A 6772-nucleotide genomic window follows, 5' to 3' on the forward strand; every position below is an offset into this window, starting at 1 on the left:
TATAATTCTAATTCCAAGGCTCCACATGTTGTCATGGGAAATATTAATGTTATTTCCAACAACCAATGAGCAACACGTTGAGATTGCGAAAAGGCATTGACATGGATGGCAAGGAATGGAATGTTAGCTAAAAAGACTGGTATGCAGACTATGCCGGCTATGCCCACTTAACGAAATTGCCCACCTATCCTGATTAAACTGATGGAGGTCTATAATTGTATAACTTTGCAACGCTTTAGGCTAGAAGCAAGTTGTAAAAAGCACATGAAAGAAAGAACGTTTGTATCTGACATTACAGTGACTAGCCATCAATAAATTGCTATTCACTTTTTGAAAACTGCAAAACCTGGCCTAAAACATATAGTGATAACTCCAGGTTAGCCCCAAACCAACATCGTACACACAAATGAAGGATCTTCATTTGGTCACCCTGTTGCATGAAATGTCCTGTACAGCAGGAAATGCAAACTTCTAGTGTATTCGGTTTTAAAAAAGCTCCTAAAGTTTGTAATTTCCACTTAAAAATGTAAGAGTTGATTTGCCCAAACAAAAACTGTATCAAACCCGACAAAAATGTCCATTCATTAATTCACATTCCCTGTTGCTGCAGGATTCTTTTCCTGCTGTTAAAATAAACATTCATGAACTGTACTGACTCAATTTAGATTACTTGTTGAAATATTGTTGATGCTATTTGTACTTTAACCATTTAAAAATAGCATAAACGCTCCATAGACAAAGGTAAAATTTTTATTCAACACTGCTCTTGAACTGTTTCAGCTACAAACACCACCCCAATGTTGACATGTGCAGACTGACTCAACTTGGATGGCTTCAAACAGATTTTTGCTACCGTTCCTACTTCATAAACTATAACGCTTGTCGTATACCCATTCATTTCAATCGCTGAATGCAGGCTTCAACATTCTAAATGGAAATCACTGCCACAAAACTTTCAGAATGTTCAAACACATAGCCTATAAACATCCTACTACTACCATTACTACTATTTCACAACCATAAATTCAAGACTAGCAAGCACACCACATTTACTTCAGTAAATATCCTTTTCTAATTGTCTTTTAATACTGTTAAAGAAATTCTCTGGTACTTTTGTATACTTTTTATTCAGTGGTTCTAAAATTAGTGCTCACGAGCCAAAAGTGTCCCCCAAAAATGACATACTATGTCACATGAACTCTAATTGCTAGGGGTATGGCCAACATGGAGGACAATGTATGGAAAATGGCGCTGGGATTTTGTGGTTAATTGAGGTAAAACAGTAATTCTGCTAATAGATTATGCATTTATGAACTAAACATCGACACATACAACCCAAAGCGGGAGGTTTAACAGAAATTGAATAATGTGTCCCTGAACAAAGGGGGGGATTTCAAAATCAAAAGTAACAATCAGTATTTGGTGTGGCCACCAGCTGCATTAAGTACTGCAGTGCATCTCCTCCTCATGGACTGCACCAGATTGTACAGTTCTTGCTGTGAGATGTTACCCCACTCTTCCACCAAGGCACCTGCAAGTTCCCAGACATTTCTGGCCCTAGCCCTCACCCTCCGATCCAACAGGTCCCAGATGTGCTCAATGGGATTGAGATCCGGGCTCTTCCCTGGCCATGGCAGAACACTGACATTCCTGTCTTGCAGGAAGTCATGTACAGAACGAGCAGTATGGCTGGTGGCATTGTCATGTCAGGATGAGCCTGCAGGAAGGGTACCACATGAGGGAGGAGGATGTCTTCCCTGGAACGCATAGCGTTGAGATTGGACTGAGCTTGTTTTCATTGCAGGCAATGATGCTGTGACACCACCCCAGACCATGACGGACCCTCTACCTCCAAATCGATCCCGCTCCAGAGTACAGGTCTTGGTGTAACGCTCATTCCTTCGACGATAAATGCGAATCCGACCATCACCCCTGGTGAGACAAAACTGCGACTCGTCAGTGAAGAGCACTTTTTTGCCAGTCCTGTCTGGTCCAGCGACGGTGGGTTTGTGCCCATAGGCGACATTGTTGCCGGTTATGTCTGATGAGGACCTGCCTACAACAGGCCTACAAGCCCTCAGTCCAGTCTCTCTCAGCCTATTGCGGACAGTCTGAGCACAGATGGAGGGATTGTGCATTCCTGGTGTAACTCAGGCAGATGTTGTTGCTACCCTGTACCTGTCCCGCAAGTGTGATGTTCGGATGTACCGATCCTGTGCAGGTGTTGTTACACGTGGTCTGCCACTGCAAGGACGATCAGCTGTCCATCCTGTCTCCCTGTAGCGCTGTCTTAGGCGTCTCACAGAACGGACATTGCAATTTATTGCCCTTGCCACATCTGCAGTCCTCATGCCTCCTTGCAGCATGCTTAAGGCATGTGCACGCAGATGAGCAGGGACACTGGGTATCTGTCTTTTGGTGTTTTTCAGAGTCAGTAGAAATGAACATTTAGGACACTAAAGAGGCCTAACTGTGACCTTAATTGCCTACCGTCTGTAAGCTGTTAGTGTCTTAACGACCGTTCCACAGGTGGATGTTCATTAATTGTTTATGGTTCATTGAACAAGCATGGGAAACCATTTACAATGAATATCTGTGTAGTCATTTGGATTTTTACAAATTATCTTTGAAAGACAGGGTCCTGAAAAAGAGACGTTTCTTTTTTTGCTGAGTGTCAGAGGCGGTGTCAGAGGAAGGCCCAAACAATTGTCAAAGTCTCCGGTCACCCAAGTCACAGACTGTTCTCTCTGCAACCGCACGGCAAACGGTACCAGAGCGCCAAGTCTAGGCCTAAAAAGCTCCTTTACAGTTTCTACCCCCAAGCCATTAGACCGCTGAACAATTAATAAAATGGCCACCCGGACGGTTAGGTCTAAACCTGTTGTATTCGGCGCATGTGTCAAATAAAGTTTGATTTGATGTAGTGTGGAGAATTCTCCCTCCTGGATGTTAAGGACATTGGTCCTTCGAGACAGATCATACAGCGCAATGGTGAACAGTAGGCTATTATTACACAGTAATAGACAAGAGCAACAAGGGCCAACGCCCATAACATCCAAGAGGGGGGATACTTTACACGTAGCAGGGTTTTTTCTGCATAGAAAAGTATTGGGCTGGCAGCCTAATCGTTTCTTCAGTTCAACAGTTTTTAAAAAAAGGGGAAAATAAGTGTTTGTGTTAACTTTAAGGGACTTAAACCAGATATGTAGAAAAGATAATGGACCTATATATTTTTAATACATATTTGAGAACTAACAATCACTCAAATAAAAGCTACACAAAAACAATGACTTTAGGAGAATTGATTTTGTTATGTTTGAGCGTAAGAACACAGCAAGACATGTCAAAATGCATAAAAATTGCAGGAAATGGTGTAGGCGTACCCCAACAGAAGGGTGTGGGCATATAGACAGGTTGGTTATTTAGCAACAGAAATGACTTGCTCGCAACCATGGGGCAAAACAGATGTTGGCTCTCCAATGTTTACCAAAAACATATATACATTTGCACAATGACCACTTGTCTCTCAAATACACTGAACATAAATATAAACACAACGTGTAACAGTTCATATAAGGAAATAATTTAATTGAAATAAATTCATTAGGCCCTAATCTATGGATTTCACATGACTGGGAATACAAATATGCATCTGTTGGTCACAGATACCTTACAAAAAAGGTAGGGCGTGGATCAGAATACCAGTCAGTATCTGGTGTGACCACCATTTGCCTCATGCAGCGAGACACATCGCCTTCACATAGAGTTGATCATGAAGTTGATTGTGGCCTGTGGAATGTTGTCCCGCAACAATGGGCATCAGGATCTCGTCACAGTATCTGTGCATTCAAATTGCCAACGATAAAATGCCAAATACCATAACCCCACCACCACGGGGCACTCTGTTCACAACATCATTAGCAAACCGCTCGCCCATGGCGCCACACACACTGCCTGCCATCTGCCTGGTACAGTTGAACCCGGGATTCATCTGTGAAGAGCACACTTCTTCAACGTATCAGTGGCCATCGAAGGTGAGCATTTGCCCACTGAAGTCGGTTACGATGCCGAACAGCAGTCAGGTCAAGACCCTGGTGAGTATGACTAGCATTCAGTTGAGCTTTCCTGAAACAGTTTGGGCAGAAATTCTTCGATTGTGCAACCCCAGTTTCATCAGCGGTCCGTTTGGCTGGTCTCAGATGATCCCGCAGGTGAAAAAGCCAGATGTGGGGGTTCGTGGTTACACGTAGTATGCAGTTGTGAGGCCGGTTGGACGTACTACCATATTCTCTGAAACAACTTTGGAGGCGGCTTATGGTAGATAGATGAACATTCAATTCTCTGGCAACAGGTTTGGTAGACAATCCTGCAGTCAGCATGCCAATTGCACGTTCCCTCAACTTGAAACATCTGTGGTTGCACATTTCAGAGTGGCCTTTTATTGTCCCCAGCACAAGGTGCACCTGTGTAATGATCTCGCTGTTTAATCAGCTTCTTGATATGCCACACCCATCAGATGGATGGATTATCTTGGAAAAATAAGAAATGTTCACTAACAGGGATTTCAATTTGTGTACAACATTTGAGAGAAATAAGCTTTTTGTGCTTATGGAACATTTCTGGGATCTTTTATTTCAGCTCATGAAACATGGGACGAACACCTTTGTATTTTTGTTCAGTATAGTTGAAAAAGTAGGTAGCTGAAAATATTGGTTGGAAACATATTTTCAGGCTCCCGAGTGACGCAATGGTCTAAGGCACTGCATCACAGTGCTAGAGGCGACACTACAGACCCTGGTTCAGACCCTGGCCCAGCGTAGGGTTTGGCAGTCATTGTAAATAAGAATTTGTTCTGAACTGACTTGCCTAGTTAAATAAAGATTAAATAAAATAGGATGGCCTGAGCATGTGATAGTTGGCTTACCGTCTCTAGCTTGGACAGTTCAAGAGTTATAGTTAGTGGGTATTATATGCAAATAGTTGTAATTTATAAAGTTTCGATTTTTTTTTTTTTTTTTAAGGTTTGTAGCTGAAATAATTAAAGAGCAGAATCTATTTAAAATGTCTACCACTGTGTTATGTTTGGCATTCAATCCATTTAAATGTATGACACTTTACGTAAATGTGCGTTTATAAAAGGTGTTAGAACAGGTGTCTTAAACCGTTTCCTGCCCAGGAACCCACACCCAGTCAACTCAGGGACCCCAATCGGATGTTAGAAATTGTTTTTTTCCCCAAGTGTCTTGTCATCAGGTGAATAGCAAGGAGAAGTAATCAACATTTAAAAATGAATACATTCAGTAGATCGTTTGTCACCTCCCCACATTACAATTACAATAGGAAGTGTAAACTATAACAGCCTATTAGATTGAAATTCCCTTTCTAACACATTTTGCTAATAGCAGCTATTTAAACAAAGGTTAGCCAGGTGTTGGCAAAAATGTTTTGAAAAGATGCACTATGCAGAAATCGCTCTGCCATTTCCTGGATGCTAAAATTCTAATAGTTTGCCTAATTTCAGTGTATAGTGTAGAGAATCATTGTACCATATAAACCACTATGCGATGTACACTGCTCAAAAAAATAAAGGGAACGCTTAAACAACACAATGTAACTCCAAGTCAATCACACTTCTGTGAAATCAAACTGTCCACTTAGGAAGCAACACTGATTGACAATAAATTTCACATGCTGTTGTGCAAATGGATTAGACAAAAGGTGGAAATTAAAGGCAATTAGCAAGACACCCTCAATAAAGGAGTGATTCTGCAGGTGGTGACCACAGACCACTTCTCAGTTCCTATGCTTCCTGGCTGATGTTTTGGTCACTTTTGAATGCTGGCGGTGCTCTCACTCTAGTGGTAGCATGAGACGGAGTCTACAACCCACACAAGTGGCTCAGGTAGTGCAGCTCATCCAGGATGGCACATCAATGCGAGCTGTAGCAAGAAGGTTTGCTGTGTCTGTCAGCGTAGTGTCCAGAGCATGGAGGCGCTACCAGGAGACAGGCCAGTACATCAGGAGACGTGGAGGAGGCCGTAGGAGGGCAACAACCCAGCAGCAGGACCGCTACCTCCGCCTTTGAGCAGGAGGAGCACTGCCAGAGCCCTGCAAAATGACCTCCAGCAGGCCACAGATGTGCATGTGTCTGCTCAAACGGTCAGAAACAGACTCCATGAGGGTGGTATGAGGGCCCGACGTCCACAGGTGGGGGTTGTGCTTACAGCCCAACACCGTGCAGGACGTTTGGCATTTGCCAGAGAACACCAAGATTGGCAAATTCGCCACTGGCGCCCTGTGCTCTTCACAGATGAAAGCAGGTTCACACTGAGCACATGAGCACGTGACAGACGTGACAGAGTCTGGAGACGCCGTGGAGAACGTTCTGCTGCCTGCAACATCCTCCAGCATGACCGGTTTGGCGGTGGGTCAGTCATGGTGTGGGGTGGCATTTCTTTGTGGGGCCGCACAGCCCTCCATGTGCTCGCCAGAGGTAGCCTGACTGCCATTAGGTACCGAGATGAGATCCTCAGAGCCCTTGTGAGACCATATGCTGACACATGCACATTTGTGGCCTGCTGGAGGTCATTTTGCAGGGCTCTGGCAGTGCTCCTCCTGCTCAAAGGCGGAGGTAGCGGTCCTGCTGCTGGGTTGTTGCCCTCCTACGGCCTCCTCCACGTCTCCCGATGTACTGGCCTGTCTCCTGGTAGCGCCTCCATGCTCTGGACACTACGCTGACAGACACAACAAACCTTCTTGCCACAGCTCGCAT

The sequence above is a fragment of the Salvelinus alpinus genome, chromosome 19, assembly GCF_045679555.1.
Source record: "Salvelinus alpinus chromosome 19, SLU_Salpinus.1, whole genome shotgun sequence".
In the NCBI taxonomy this organism is placed as follows: domain Eukaryota; kingdom Metazoa; phylum Chordata; class Actinopteri; order Salmoniformes; family Salmonidae; genus Salvelinus; species Salvelinus alpinus.